This window comes from Colias philodice, chromosome 24 (genome assembly GCF_061535455.1).
Source record: "Colias philodice isolate Cphi_HAF_F1 chromosome 24, ilColPhil1 Martin Lab GWU primary, whole genome shotgun sequence".
In the NCBI taxonomy this organism is placed as follows: Eukaryota; Metazoa; Arthropoda; class Insecta; order Lepidoptera; family Pieridae; genus Colias; species Colias philodice.
The window spans coordinates 5,137,542-5,154,984 of record NC_143109.1 but is presented as its reverse complement, the minus strand read 5'-3'; the positions used below and the strand labels follow the sequence as shown (position 1 = coordinate 5,154,984).

Genomic DNA, 17,443 nt, shown 5'->3' with positions numbered 1-17,443 from the left:
TGAATCTTATGGACAATTCAAGGGGATTACGAAAAATTCGTTAAATCGAGGAAATCGTTATATTGAGGTACGTTATATTAAGGTTGCACTGTATTAGTATAAAAGTCATCCATGAATATTTGGGGAGTTTTCAAACATTTTACATAACATTTCATATAGCTTATTATTAATAAACATTTGCAAGATATTTACGATAGAATTTATTTTAACGGATCGAAGCTGTTCTGAACAATGAGCAATTTATTTTAAATAGATCTTTAGATGTTTGATTGTTGACGCTAAGTTATTAATAATATGTTACTTAGTTTTGCAACGGGATGAATGAATTGAATTTACTTAAAACTTTAAAAATATATTTTAGTTGTAGTATTGAAGTCCCCAAGTGAGGTAAGGGGCAGATGCATTATTCATACATCTGTGAAATATTTGATCAACCTTCTGTGTCCTGCCAGACCGAGACATTTTTTTTCTTCGTCTCCACCCGGAATCGAACCCAGGACCCGAACAGGTCAGTCGTTTAAGTATTCATAAAGATGTGTAAGAAACCTACTAAATATTATAGAAGGTTTGTCTTATCACATCCAGGGCTAAAACGATGTTGATATAAGGCATGGTATCTATAGTAGGTATATTCTTTAAAATGGCCATTACAATTTACATACTGTATTGATTTTAATTTATTTAAAACCGATAAGACCCATAAGTTAATTCTATAATTATTTTCCTCATGCACGGGGATTTTCCAATACTATAATTACAACCTAGTTCACACTTAGTACTTTCTCGAATATATCTAAAGCACCGGTATTAATGCGTTCAACCTTGATAATAGCAATGTCCCCGATTCTCAAACGGTTGCGCAAGCGCATCGGGTGCAGGTGTTTACGGTTACAAACAAAATAACAAACATTGGGATACTGTTGTTGGATTATTTCAGTGTCAAGATTACAGTTACAAGGTTGGGTTAATTTTACGGACGGTGGTTTTTGATGTTGATAAACGTTTAACGTCAACAAGTTTCACTTTATTTGTGATAATGTTGTGAATTGATACGATGTTACATGTGTGTTTTTATTATAGTCCATAGACTATAGGGCTGATTTTTAAATCCTTGCTTAAAACTTATTCGTCGAATAATGTATAAAACTACCATTTTATAAAACGTATTCTAATTGTCCGTATTTGACAGTTTACGTGACATTTTAATATTATCGTGTAATACTTTATTGGACGAATAAGTTTTATCCAAGCATTGAAAAATCGGTCCACGTATTCTAATTGCCCGTATTTGGCAGTTTATGTGACATTTTAATATTATCGTGTAATACTTTATTGGACGGATAAGTTTCATCCAAGCATTGAAAAATCGGCCCTATAATAAATGCACTGTTTTATTAAAATTATTGCTCTTATTTTGCCATACATTTTAACTAGACCAAGTACCTATTGAACTATCTAGTTTCCTATAGCATTGTCGATATCTTTAAAAATATACCGGCTGAATTGATAACCTCCTCCATTTTTTTTAAATCGGGTAAAACCATGTTCATTACATTGTAGGTACACTCACCACCCGGTTCGCATACAGAGCCGCGTTATTACAGTAGTCTAAGTGAGATATTCTATAATATTCAAACATTTGAATAATATGTCGTGGTGGTGTCAGATCGATATACCAGATGCATTTGAATGAGTGATAATTTCTCGAAGGTTATCCAATACTAAAACGTAAGCAAATAGTACACGGATTTGTTTGTCATTGGTCGTTTTATTATCTGTGGTATTAGTTTATCTGTATCTAGTTTATGGTATTATTTTATACAAGTAGGAGACAAGAATATAAGAAATCTATGGAAGACGGGCCAGTTATCGAATGTCGCGATAAGACAGATAAATGTATGTATGTAGAATCAATATACTTGTTATGACAAGATAATTTTTTTGTACATTGCGTTTTTAATACGCTTTTATTAGCGTCATCTATGCTTTTGTACGTAATGTACATGTTTGTATGTAACCGACTCCTATGTACTCGATTTTGACCCACTTTAAACGGATAGATTCAATTCAAACATTGTACCTTGTAATAAGGTATTACAGATAAATAGGGCTCGTTGAATATGCTATTTTCTGTTGCAAGCTAATTAAATTTCTTTACAATACTTTACAAAACGTACTTATAAATTTTAAAGTAATATCTGTGTTATAATTAAATCGTAAACAACAAGCATTGAAGTCAGTTAAGTTCTAAATTATACGCTACAGAAATACAGTATACAAACGTGCCGGCGGCGACTCATGCGTAACTAATTTTTCATTAAACGACACGATTGCGTTGCGTTAGCTTACTGTTTATTATTGTATACTGTCGCCCTTTCGGGTACCTTGTTTTGTAATATTGATTCTTATTTTAATAGATTGGTTGACTTATGACTTGTTGTAGCCCGCGATGTTACGTGTAGCTATGTATTGAAAAAAGTAAAGTTCTATAAACAGTCATTTAACAGTACTTACAGAAAAGCGGACAAAATTTCAATGAATAATATGCTTATAATTTAATGTGATTTAATTTATATTAAATATAAGTCCGTCAGTATCTATGGTATCTAAACTTTATTGTAGTTTTTAAAATTCCAATTAGGTATTTTATAAACTTTTACTTCCAAGTCTGTTTTAACTAGTGTTAATTACCATCGGATATTATACCTTATACCGAGAAGAATTGATAATGAAACTAAATAATTTCTTTTAAAAGAAGAGGAGGCAAAAAATAATCAACGTCTGCTGGTTTCAACCGGACCCTTCACGGTTGTCTATTACGGTATACTAAATCTATATAAATAAACGAAATTTATCCTAAAAAATGCTGATACTATTCTGATGGAAAAGATATAGGAATAGGTAACATTTTTGGCAAGTTATTGAACTCGAGAATTTTCAATTTTTATTTTGATAAGTACAGTTTCCCCATTTGAATATTTAAAGAAAAGATGAATGTTATGAATGGTATGAAGACGTTTTGAAGTTAGGACGGGACACAGATAAATAAAAAGACATTCTTATGGTAGTAGCTGTATTATTATTTTTTTCCGGTTCAACAATGTTTTTATTAATTTTATTTATATCTATTGGTCTTCAGTACTCTGTATTGTCTTCATAAAAGACTTCCTTAATGACCGATGCTATCGCCGTTTCCGCAAAATAATCCATTATTTATTTATTAATTAAAAACGTATTCTTTTATTCATAAATTCGTAAATACATATCGATGTTGTTCGTATTAAAACGTATTTATAATTTGATAATTTCATACACCAATGTATTATACATTGGTGTATGAAATTAGTTTATTTTTGCGTAGTTTTTTGCACATGTTTTGTATTTTAGGAAATACATTTCTCGTAGTTTTTTTTCTAGTTTCATATAAGTTTTAAATACTATAATAATTGTTATAACGTGCTGCTGTATATGTGAAGTACCCTTATGGGTTTTAATAAGTATTTATGAAGTTTGGAAGTTACAAATAACTTTTATCAATGTTTAAGTAGAAGCTTTTTATTATATATTTATTACTAGCGGCCGCCCCGGCTTCGCCCGTGGTACATGTTTACGTTTTCTCTACATAAGAACCATCCTCGTACTTCAAGGAATATAATAAAAAAAGAATTATCGAAATCGGTTCAGCCGTTCTCGAGTTATGCGCTTACCAACACATTTTGCGATTCATTTTTATATATAAGATTTAGTATTTACATATCGCTCGGCTGATAGACTCACCTTGAGTGTTCCAGTTCGACGTACTCACTTCTTCGCTAAATCATTTGTTGCCATTGCTGTCAATCTTTGGAATTCTTTGCCACTACCTATTAGAAAAGCTAAAAATGTATCTTCCTTTAAAAACCTTTTGCGACGACACTTTCTCACCACTGCTTTCAACTCGGCACATTAACTATGTTTTTAAATATATGTATTTATACACAGATATGTATGTATGTATTTATAGTATTTTATATTTTGTTATATGTAGTATGTATGTATTTAATAATATTATATAGTATCATGTATATATATATATATATATATATATATAAATCATAGTCATATAAGTATATGTGTATGATGTATATATATTATTAATGTATAATATAATTGTGTATATTCGAGTGCAGTATATTTATCCTTAAGTATCTTTATTTATATAGTTATCTATCCGTAAATCTATTTTAATTATTAAATTTATTTTATTTAATTCTTTTTTTTGTTTTAATTTTTTTTTATCCTTGCTTTTTTTTTTTCTACCACCTACCATTGTCATTTCAGTAAGCTTGTTACCTTTTGCCCAGGTTGCCTGGAAGAGATCACTTCTAAGTGATAAGGCCGCCTAATAAACTATACTGTTTTTTTTGTTTTGTATACTTATATTAGCAATAAGTTTTATATGTATAGTTTTATTGAAGAGTAATAATAAATATAACATACTCATTATTAAAAAACAAAATAGATATTTAATAGGCATATTTTAAAGATAAACTTACTTTCTTCTTAAAGATAAACATAAAGTGTACTTATAGCCTCATAGCATCGTCACGTTTCACACTTAATAACGGTTATCCGGCTACAATTACATACTACGCACTTTAAGTAAGTTATTATTTAATTAAGGAACACTTCCTTATCCTTAACATAAACTAGACAAATCTACATTGTTATACGGAAACAATCATGTATCATTATGTGTAGGGAACTCGGATATATGAACGAAAAATCTCGTTGAGTTTACATTTTTAATACCAACTAGCTTCCCGGTTCTCGCCCGTGCAGTGTTGTCTGAAACTTACCAAATTATATCGTTAACATTTCGCGAGAAACACACTACCCATTTATGAAAACATAATGAAAATCGGTGCAGTAGTTTTTGAGTTTATCGCGAATAAATAGATGCATTATGTAATTACGTATTTATTGTATTTTCTTATGATTGGTAGTATTGTTTTGAGCGTGACCACACAAGCTGTAAAGTGTTCAAAACGTCGGCTTCATTAATTTAATAAATAATCGCATTTGAATCCCTTAAAGTCTCTGTTATTTCTAGATAATATGTAATGATTATTAATTATTATCATTGTTCCGGTACAAAATTCTTCCTCAAGCAGACAATAGGATGCCTAGGCTCAGTGGACACTTCGAAGGTTCTCTACCATCCTTGACTATAGAAAACTGACTGAAATGTAAAAAGTAAGGCCGTCGCGACCTCATTTGCAATAATTATAACGTAAAAACTTATTTGCGCTCTATTTCAAGACAAAAGACAGTTTTTGTAAAGGCCTACAATTTATAGATATGGTAATTCCATGGTAATTAGGTTTTCGAAATGGAGTATGTATGCGACTAAGGTTATAGAAATTTTTATATTGATTTTTAACTCATCTACAAAGCCCCCCGGACCCCGGTGTTATACCGGGGTTCGGTGTAGTTTTGGGTTTGAAGTAAATATCTATATAAATTGTTGCCCTTGAATTGTTCCCATCTCTGATAAGATTTTCTACATAAATACTATCTGTCTTTATATATATTGATTGGCCTTCAAACATAGTTAGGTTTAATATAATATTGCACTATACCATTGGGTCAGGTTTATACAATAATGTTTTAACTTATTTCCTGCTTAGATTAATGGCTTATGACCGTTGCGAATTTGGTAAATGTAAAATAATAACGATCTAAATCACGATATGGTTTAATACAAGTATGCAAAAAAATCTAATGTAATAGGTATATTAATTAGGCTTTGTCCAAATTATAAATTATGGTTGTAACAAATGAATTAATAAATCATATGAAATGGTCCGCCTTTTTCTTATAAGATTAAAAGTTAATAATAAGGAAACATGAACTCGTCTGTTGATTGCTCGTTGCTTGCAGTAAAGATCCATCCTACGTAGAAATAATAAATTACACCATGTGAATAATTCTTATCAAGTATGTTATACTTATTAAGAGTATTCTGGAAGAATAATAATAAAGTAGTTTCCCGCTCACGGCTTCGCCCGTCACAGTAGAGAAGTCAAAGTAAATTCGAAAACGTCAGGGGAACGAGAAATTTAGCATTTGCAGCTCACTAGCCTATTAACTAAATCCAGACACAAAAATCATATCAAAAATATTTTTACAAACAAAAAAAATAATGCGTATACAATTTCGCATTATTATAATAAGGATTAGGATTAGATATGTTTAATAGGATTTTAGATGGCGCCACGTTTAAATAGGTATTATCTAATCTCATTTTTGCATAAAATAATGAATGATATAACGAATATGAGATAACAAAAGAATTGCAATATTATTATGAATTTCGCTACTAAACTTAGGTATACCTACCTCTATTAAGTATTTTTCCACCTTGAAGCAGTCTTATTCCCAGCGTGGGAAAGTGATGGCGCTAGACGTTTTGTATAGCTTTGTCATTTTTCCACACTGGAAATAAATCTGCTATAAGACATTATGGAACTTTAAATACTTAAAAATATACACGAATATAATTTGTAACTCCATTCTAGCCAATACATGTTATTTAAATTTGAATTTAACAATTCGTATTGTATTCGGTAATGCCTCGCCTAAACTCTGCAACGAAATTAATCGTCTTAACTCTTACCAGCGCGTCATACACACACACACACACGTATCAATCTCTTAAGCTGTGTTCACACTATCTTAAGTAGCGTGTACACGCGATAGCATCGCTGACGTATAATCCGTATTCCGATTTATAACTGCATTTATCATTAATTAATTACATTAATCAGATGTATTGATTTGTTTCGATGTTCGATACGTGCGCGTCATTGTTTTTGCGTTGTATTTAAAGAAAATATATAGGGGGCTGTGGTTATATCTTGATCGATTTGCAAATTATTGTGTTAGATTACATTTCAATGTGTTTTGTTTTGTTTTATGTAATGATATTAGTCTAGTGTAGTGTTTGGCAGAAAACTAGAAGTGATTTGTCTATTTTATGTAGGATGGCAACAATTAAGTATCTTGTGAATAAAAAGTGAATGTGTTTGTGTGTATGTTCGTGTAAAGTTTGATTATATTACGATGATTAGATAACGTTACTGCACGGCTAAAATAATTATTTGTCTAACATTCGGTTCAGTACTTATAGCATTTTATATAAAACTAAACATGTACCTAATGCTTTGGGGTAATAAATAAATACATAAATCATCACTAGGTATCTATCCAACGCAAATATGCATACAAAAGCGAATTTTATCCTCCGCTTTTTAAACATCGCTTCTCGGTATCTCATCGCCGTCATAATTCCAGGAAACCCGGCGCAGATCAAACACCATACATTTTAATATTGCTGTTGTGGTTTTAACCTTCGCTAAAGTGTACACTACGCCTTAATTAAAGACGATGATATATTTTTTTTATATTTTGAAATAAAAGACTTTCTAACGGGTTTTAAACAAGATTTATATTTTTATTTTTAATTAACTGTATTTTTTTCTATTCTTTAAAATTGTTCAATTATAATACTGCTTTGAAACTTAAAATCTTATACCCGTATTTGAATACCAGCTACGGTTCGTTTGCGTGGTATTTGTTATTCCCATGTGAATCTCGATCGCGTGGTGAAGTAGGGACAAATATAATTGCCGTATGACTACCGCTATTTTCATTGAATATAATATTAAAATAGGTATATAGGTGGTCTACCAGACGTAAAACATCACCGATAAATATATTTTGAAAAGGTTTTTGTTCTACAATATTTAAGATGATACTAGGGTTGCCAACACTTCATCATCAAAATATAGTATTTTCCAAAATAAGGTGTAAAAAATATAGTACATTTAAAAAAAATATAGTATTTTGTGGGAAAAACAAAAAAAATAGACAAATATATATTTATTTTTATAAAAACTATATTTTTTAAGCTATTGCATAGCTTCTATCTCGGGCCATGAGCGTGGGGACCGATTCCAGAAATTGCGTAACGAAAAACCTCACGCTCCCCACTCCGACGGGCGCGGAGGTGTTGCTTGAAGGCATAGCATGCAATAGCTTTACCGCGGCAGTCCCCGAGTGCCACACGTCTTTTTGCACTTCTTGCACTGTGTAACAGCTTTTTGTTTAAAATAAAAGTGTCAAGCTTTGTCACATTCAAATTTTAAATTAATATAAATCAAAAGCTCATTTTTTATTAATGATACACTACTTCTGTTTCTTTCTTCTCGCCATATGCGCAATAGGTTATATGACTTAGCCATCTTAATAATTAAAAGGCGCGTTCTTATTTTTTTTAATGAAGGATTTGTTTGTAACATTTGTCGGTGTTGAAAATATAGTATTTTTGCGTACTATATATGTTTTCAACAGTATATAGTACGCAGACCCGAAATATAGTACAATACTATATATTATAGTACGGTTGGCAACCCTAGATGATACACATAGTTATTTTGAATTCAAATAGACTTTAATTTTTCCTATATATTTCCATGCACAATATATCCTCAATAACAAACACGTGCGCCAATAAAATGAAATATAGCGCATTGTACACACGACCTCGCTTCGCCCGTCACGGTGTAAACTGCCCTTACTAATTAGGAGGAATTTACGAGGAACGTACTGGAAAATTGCTTTGATAAGATTTTATTATTTGTTTATTTATTGTTTATCGAAAAAAACAATGCATAGTAAAAATATACTTTGTTAAAAAAAAAAAAACAAAGACACGCTTTAAGATAAACACATGAAATGTCCCCGATAAGTGTACAAAGTTTGAATTAAAATCTGTTCGTTTTAAAGTGATTCAAAATCTTCTAAATTACAATCAAACATACTGCAGGTAAAGCCAATAAAAGCGTGCTAAAAATTAAGCTTCTTCCCGCTGTTTTTTCCTATGCATGCAGATATTAAAAATACGCTACTATACGCAACGTATTTTGATGTGGTATTTTTAAAAGTTCTTACAATGATTCAAGAAGATTATATTATGTACATAATATATGACATGCATAATTATAATTTTTGTACCTGTGCGAGCCGGGACGGCCGTTCAATGTAAAACAAACAGAAAAGAAAAATTAAGTAAAAAATATCCTTATTGCTAAAAAGCAATCTTTATTATAGAGAGGCTTGCTATACATTTAATGAATTTTGAGAAGATCTGAGATTATTTATCAAATGTGTTTGTGAGTACCTGTTAATTTGGGCTGTTCAAATATTTGTGATGTGGAGGTTTTGCGTCGTGCTGTTGTCTGTTTTTGTACTGTTACAACGTAGTTTTAAAAGTTACATTGGATCTGATTGGTTTATTTGTTTTGTTTACAATCACTTTACAATTTGTGTTTGATTACTTTTTACTGTCTGGTCTATACAGGGTGTCACACTATTGGTATACTAAGCGCGAAGGGACTTGTAGTTTTACGTACACTGATCACGTAAAAAATACTCAAACAACAAAATTACATCAAAAAATTTTTGCAAAATTTTTCCTGAAAATTCATGTTTTCTTCTCTAGCTTCGCGCAGCCGGCATATACCGCATCTCTAATGTGAGCATTTTGTCTATGAAAACATAATCTTAAACGATAGCTCACGTGCTGGTGGCAAAGTTGGGCGGGTTGCTTGTTATGGGTGTACATAGACTTTTAAGAATTCATCTATTTCAGAAAAAAATGCGTCTGGAATTTTATATGTATTTTTTACGTACTCAGCGTATGCAATACTATAACCTCCTTTGAGCTTAGTATACCAACAGTGGGACACCCTGTATAATGTAGTGTGAGTTAAAGGGACCAAATTTTTATTTTTTATTTATTTATTTAAGGGCCGATTTTTCAATGCTTGGATAAAACTTATTCGTCGAATAATGTACAGAACTACCATTTTAAAAACGTATTCTAATTGCCCGTATTTGACAGTTTACGTGACATTTTAATATTATCGTGTAATACTTTATTGGACGGATAAGTTTTATCCAAGCATTGAAAAATCGGGCCTAAGTATATCAGGCAGCAAATATTATTTTGGAATAAGCTTTCCGCTCGCGCGTGTTATATGTCATCGAGAAAAGCCGTCTTATTTTTCTCGATATTTCTTCCATATCTTTCCCAGAAAAAAGCTAAGTAAAATAATTGCCTGTGGCCTTTTCTTAACGAAAGTAATATTGAATAGTTATCCAGTGTGAAAAAAAGTGTTCTGCAATAAATTATTTATTCTTCTTTCTAATAATTACATTTTAATATTAGACTGGATGTTCAACATATGGAACGCTTCTATGATCCATCGTCTGCTACCAACCAAAGTCTACAATTTTATTTATCGAATCGGCCTTGATTTCCCCAACGTTTTCCCAATCGCGTTATCAACATGCCGGCGCCGATTCTCATCTGACAGAGACGGATTGCAGCCTCTCAGATAAGATATGTAGCACAAATAACCTCCCGTTTATATGAATACCATACAGAGTTTGCAAGATAACATTTACAGCGGTTGCTAGTATCAACTGATTTTGAGTCGTGGGTTTTTCTGCTGTTTTCGTGTGCGAAAATAGCAAAGAGCCTGTCACGCTCTTCTGTGTAAAATTCTCAAGAATTTATTAAAAGGAATTAGGAATCGGTGCAGCCGTTCACGCGTGATAGCGTGACTATAAATAGAAAAAAATATACTTATTTATTTTTCTTGATTTAGTATTGCATTTATTATAGCATTCATTGCAATTTATAAATAATTTGGAAAATCCAAAAGTGCACGCCTCATAATTTTTTTTTAATAATTATTTATTAATTATTATTTTTGTTTATTTAATAACAATTAAACCACATCGAATCAGACCCTGAAAAATGAAAGGGTTCTATTCCTGAGCATACTCAAGCGTAAGAGAAAAAAAAAGACTCGATTAGTAAAGTATTTCGGTCGCTATCGTGTTAACAAGAAAATCCTCCGCACATACAGACACACGGACGTCCAAGACAGAACTTTTTTAAACTGTTTTTTAACTAGTTTAAATAACAAAAATGACATCAAAAATATCATGAATGTTAAAAATAGTGTTTTTTCTTAATATGTGTGTGTATGTATTATCTTACAAGTGCAATGTATGATACATAAAGACATTTTAAGTTTGAAAAATCAGATGTTTTGCGCGAAGTGACAGTAGTACCCACCTCAACGCTTCGCTTATGAGGCGTGCAATATGTAATTAAAAAAATTCAATATCACTAAAACAATTATAGTTTCCCACTGTCTGTCGCTATCAAATTAATGCATTTTCATGTGGATTTTTTAATAAATAGTTCAATGGGAACGTTTTTGGGAATGTCAGTTACCTAAATAAAAATAAGTTGCGTACTACTGGTCGCTATCAATATATCTCGTCACTTGACACACATAGTGTGTGTTAAGGTCGATCGGTTATTGTTTTAGACGGTACAGTGGCTCAGTGATTGTTATTGTATAGACTAGCATTTGAGTCTGGGGTTCGAGGTCAATTTGATGCAAAAAAATTGTGCCTTAAAAGGTACCGTATTGTTAGAGCACAAAGGGACCTATTAAATGATTAAAATTGATTGAAAGGTATCCTGGCTCAGATGGGCTTACAGGCTTCGGATAATTGGCAATTCGGTTATTCGCATTCTACTGTATGTATGTTTTGCAACACATCGAAAATATTACTATTAAGATTACATTACATTTAAAGATCTCTTACGGTCAGTCACGATGGCGCATTCAATTATGTTAAATAAGTTAGATATTCATTATTATATAGCTTGCTTAAATATGAAGTATTATGGTAACGGATCTGTATGCGTTATGATAATTTTAGTTTAGATAGGAGGTAGTTGCGATAATTACAAATACGTAAGTAATAAAATAGTAGAGATAGTGAGAGGTATTTTCATTTGAAAGGTGGTAAATAGATATAAAATCCAGCATTGAGTCTGAACCTACATTATGTGAACATTTGTTTATATTACGTACTTAACAGTTATATTTATAAAATTTTGTATAATTATTAATAATAAACTTTCAAATAATTTATGTTGCATCATGCAGCAGCAATCAGATTATCAGCTTCTTAAAGTGATTTCTTATTAAATATAAGTGTTATTTAATTCAGGTCGTAAATATATTTCAGACCCCTTGGTGATAGCTCGAATTCCGTAGGGTATCCAGACAGAACAACCTTTGCTGGGCATGCTAATAAAACTGTAATATTACACAATTTTAAAATGATGTCACGTCGTGTTAACTTAAACCTCATTTCGTTCCCAACTTAGATACAAATAAATTGTAAAACCACGAGCCATTGGTACGCGCTAAAATTTATCAATCACGACTTTATATAGTTTCATAACGTACAAGGATTTCACTTTTTGGATGGAGTATGTACTTACACAAGTACATATGTACATACATGTACATATGTACTTACACAAGTACATATGTATATACATGTACATACACAAGTTCTCTTTATACTATGGTACATACTTCATAATGTTATATACGGTTACAGCATTTCGTAGAAGAAGCGTAGCGGGTTCTACAGTGTAGCGTTTAGAAATTGATGTGCGTACATTGCTGTTATAGAAAGTGTTAAAAATATTGGTCGAGTTATTATGAGATAAATCATACATATGTTAGGTATATGTAATTGCTAAATTCTTTTTGTAACGTGAACAGTTTACGTGCTGTATATAGTTATAATGCACATTCAAAAAGCCTAGACTTTTTACAGACGCGTGTATGACCTCTAATATTTGTGTAAAGGACGAAAATCATACTTTTTCTATTTTTTGTAACTATAATATTTTTACATTAAAATGACCTAGGTATGTGAAATTTTTCAGAAAACAAATTTTACGTCTATACAAAAATAGAATAATTAGGTATGTATTTAAATAGATACTATGTCTTAGAAGATCTCTCACAACCACATTTTAATCTCGCGTGCTGATTACAGCTGCACCGGCTGAATTAATTGTACGCAGTTATCGTGACGGTGAAATTGTGTCATCTTCATGTTTTTGACATTGTAGGTTATTATTTGAAGAAAAAATTATCTTCTGTCAAGGAAATTTGTGTGAAAATTCGCCTGTGTTTGGTGTCGTAGAGAGGTAATAAGGTCTTGGATATTTCGAATATATTTTATGATCGTTTGGACAAGATATATAAATTATAATGTTAATCTACGATATGAATAATACGCTTAATTTAATTGATTTGTATATCAAATACCATTGAGAGACAAATAAAAAATACAAACATTGATACATCGAAGATAACTTGAACTTAAAATGTGCCATAGTCACTATAACTATTTGCATTACTAAAGCGTAAAAAGTGTTAATTGTTTAATTAAAAACTAATACTATCGTCATTGAAGCCGGATTCTTCATTCACGGCAATTTGCAGTTCCGGTTATGTATGGTTGTACAATTCGATTATCATTTATTTGTATATATTTTAACATTTTGATTCGTTTACTCTTCTGGATATGTTTAGTGTAGTTTATGCGTTAGTTAAAGTGACAAATAACGTAAGAAAATATGTATATGTCTGTGTTAAATACATCAGTAAGTAGTGGAAACCAGCCCTTACTTTTTTTCAAGGGAAAACTTCATTCTAAAATTGACTATTTTTCTGCTTTCAACAGTGCCACGCAGTTCTTTACGAGATTGGTTATTTCGAAGCATTGAATTTGTATTTAAAACGATTAATACTGTACTTTTTTATACATATTACTGCGAAGAATGTTTATGTTATGTGTATTTATAAATTAGGTAGGCTTATCAATTGTTTTGTCTTCAAGCTTTGTTTAGATTGCTTTCTTTGCCAAAACAACAAAGTGAAAGGAAATAAGCACATGTTATTAAAAATATTATTTATTATTAGTAGTTGGATACGAAGATCTTTGTATATTCATACTTTGCATAAAAAAATTGCTTATTAAAGCCATATAAAAAAAACATTCCTAACGTCAATGCAATTGTATTAAGTATTAAGAAATATAGGAAACAATTCGACACTATAATTGGTTAAAAAACCATTTGCGCTGTTTTCATGTTCCCAATAAGGAACTTAATTAAATAATGACTTTGTTTCGCGATAACCTTACGGACTTACGGTATATGGAATCACAATTATTCAGATTTATGACCTATGGCCACTTATTCCTCATATGTATTGCTCAATTTAATTTTACACCGTTTAAAAGATGTCGTGACGATGAGGATAGGTTAAAAAGAAAAACAATGTTTGGTTATAGTTTGCTACAAGAAATATCGTCGTCTCAACCTATATTAGTCCACTGTTGGACGTATGTCTCTCCTATGGCACGTCATTTAGCCCGATTAAAATCAATATATTATTGGTGAATTATATTCTGGTAAAAAATATTTCTAAATTAATAGATCATATCAAATAGTATTATCGTAACATACATTACATGCGTACATTTCTCTTAACATTTTCAAATTGTAACTGAGGTTTATTTATCGATACTATAACTATTTCATCCTTGACGATAAAAGTGAAACTGTATATTATACTACTGGTACTAAGTAAATATGATAAACTGTCGTCCACGCTCCTTCAGCACGATTTTTATATCGTGACGACACCGTGAAATCAGTCTTCAATAAAACGTAAAAATTCACATTTTTTAACGACGTAAAAAACTTATTAGACTAAATATCGTATTTATGTTTTATCTAATTATAATGATAAAAGTTATCTTGTGATTTTAGATACATATAATTGTCTTGATGATTATTGAATTCGAACAAAACCTGTGGTGCATTTTACGTGTTATTTAATTTGACGATACATCAGCGCTTTGAAAGGAACTTGTTTGAATTAAAATCTTAAGTGTTGCGAGTTCAATTACTTTTTGATTGCATTTTTGTCTATACCCATCCGTCTGATATAGTTTTTATAATGGGACCAGACATTTTGCGCACGAAAAATCCAGTCCAGATTGACGCAAGTGATTTTTTACAACGCGTTATTAAGATAACGGTATATTCAAACCGCTTCGTTACATCATAATTTAAATAATCGTTATTGACATTCTGATTTCAATTATCTAATGGCCAATGCGATACATCCACACTGGTTAGCTTCACGTCAATATGGCCGATAACATTTCTAGATAAAACTGTGAAAATATAACCTGTCTCCTATTTGTTATCGTTTACACATATTTAGTGTCATTCCTAATAGAATAGATATGTATACTATGATTAATTATGCGCGTACGCATCTGTGTCTATTGTACGTAATGTTTTGTTTTCTTAACTTTCAAGAGTAGCTTAGATTATCTTTATTACTGTGAAAGCTTACTATACTATTTTGTAGTCAATTTCTTTAAAGTTTCCTCTCAGACAGTTTGTATGAAAAATTGTCACCTCTAACGTGTGTGCCCGGTGATCTACAAGCGCGTACTATCGACACTTCTCCGTTTATCATCTTTGACTGCTTTATTTGTATTTTGTTTTTCATGATAATACTATACAGTAATCAGTGCCACTTGGTCGCTTGACGTGACTCGACGTAGATACCTTGTCACGCTACGTTATTATTATCAAGTCGTGTATTGTGGTGTGTTTGAAACGTTCTTTTGTAAGTAATTCAAGAACCTTAGCCGGTGCAACGATACGTCGTCACTTGTCGCGCTCTAAATGAATGGGAATATTTGCATAAAAAATTATGCCATCTGTATAAGGCTTCGAAGTCAATGTTATCTTTACGGCTCGTTCTAAAATAAGGAATACGTTACTAGCATTGTTGAAAATCTCGTAGTTCGTGGAAAATATAGTTACAAGGTTATGATAAGATGCATCTGTGACAGCCTTCTTAAATGTAATGTCTTGTGGTAAATTAACTTTTGCTAAAGTTATTTTCGCGTTCAATTAATTTATTTTTTATCCGGCTTCCTTGAATTTCATGCTTGCCATCTTAATTAGATTCTGTCGACCTCATTTCTTTCGATATGCATTTTAATACGGTTGTTTCTCGATCGATTTACACGTCTGTTAGCGGACGCTGTATAAATTGAACTAAGATGTTTTTATCATCATCCATTTTTCTATTATTTTTCATTACGTAAACAACGTGTCTGACATTTCGGGCGTAATTACTCCAATTTTTTGTAACGATAATTTTGATGACGTCTTGTTGAATATGGATTGACTAAAATATTTCAACAGTTTCGTTGTCGTCCTTTCAACAACCTTTTGTTGTCCTTTCGGGACAATTTTCGAAATCATCACTAGCACTTACACTTAATTGTACATAATTTAGTGAATAGTTTTTGGAATTTGTTTTACAAATTGTCACCGTTGTGAAGACAATCGTTAGAAATGAAGTTGTTTCGGCGAGGACGTACCATTATGTAATTTATTTAAATGCCACGAAAATTTCGGCGTTCTGCTTAATTGCTCATTTGTGATTGTTATTTAAAAACATCGCCGTGTCGACGCTTTTGAATTCGATACGGTTATGTTTTTTCGTACAGTGACTTTTTATCTTCTTAGGATTTCTAGATGTTAGATAACGAGTTCCCTACTGACCTAGAAATTACATTCTTGCTGTGTATCATGATTATTCTTATTTTCTGCTCCTTTAATATTACGAAGTACATATTCTCGGTCTCGGGGTGTCTTCAAACTTTTGAATCTTTTGAAGTTATTTTAACTCGCTTCAGGAACATAGGTTTAGTTAATCTGTATCGAGATTACCTTGAGTCGCTACTATCTCACACATCTATCAAAATACTTGACACGTTCCGTTGGACCAGATTAACAATGATATTTTTATCACGAAAAATAACACAATAATCTCGCCTTGTTTCCAGTTTCTCAACATGACTTTTATTTTCTAGTTTTTCTCGTTATTTATTGGTTTTATAGCCGCTACTTGTTTGATGCTTTGGATGCGTTTATGCAAGAGCAATATAGATAGTATGGTCCTGTATGTTTTGTAGCCTTTTTAATATTTTTTAACTTGTTGGATAATGAGGAATTTGTGACGTCACAGTGGCATACTAACCCATACATTATAGATAGTATCTTATCTATTATGAATCTTAAATGGAAGAGATTTAAGACTTAATAAATATAAATAAAATTGTGTTTTGCCTTATTTTCGACTATAAACATATTTTATTCTAATGGGAAATGAAAGAACCGTTTGTTTTTAAATAGCTCAAATATTGTTTTAAAATATTAATTGCAAGATAAATTACAGTAATTGAAATTGTCATCAACCTACCTTAAGGTCTTAATCAACTTCTAACATATGCCGCCTCATAACACAATCGCTAATTAAACTATAAATGTTGACGTTTCTAATGCTTCGATAGTAATAAAATATGATACCTGTTGTTTAATCAATGCATAACCTAGTTTACATGT

At 31.3% G+C, this 17,443-nt stretch overlaps 1 protein-coding gene and 1 long non-coding RNA gene across 5 annotated transcripts in view; one reads left to right on the top strand and one right to left on the bottom strand.

Annotated features, from left to right (window-relative positions):
• LOC149477708 (uncharacterized) overlaps positions 1-17,443 on the bottom strand; it is a 298,415-nt gene that overhangs the window by 28,909 nt on the left and 252,063 nt on the right. The window lies entirely within an intron of this gene.
• Mitf (transcription factor Mitf) overlaps positions 1-17,443 on the top strand; it is a 105,003-nt gene that overhangs the window by 54,368 nt on the left and 33,192 nt on the right. Inside the window, exon 1 of one of the 4 annotated variants that reach the window (XM_089710250.1) lies at positions 15,525-15,650. The exons of the other annotated variants lie outside the window; for them this stretch is intronic. The gene's annotated coding sequence lies outside the window, so the exon portion shown is untranslated. Of the gene's footprint in view, positions 1-15,524; positions 15,651-17,443 lie in introns of those variants that run through there. 4 annotated transcript variants of the gene reach the window in all.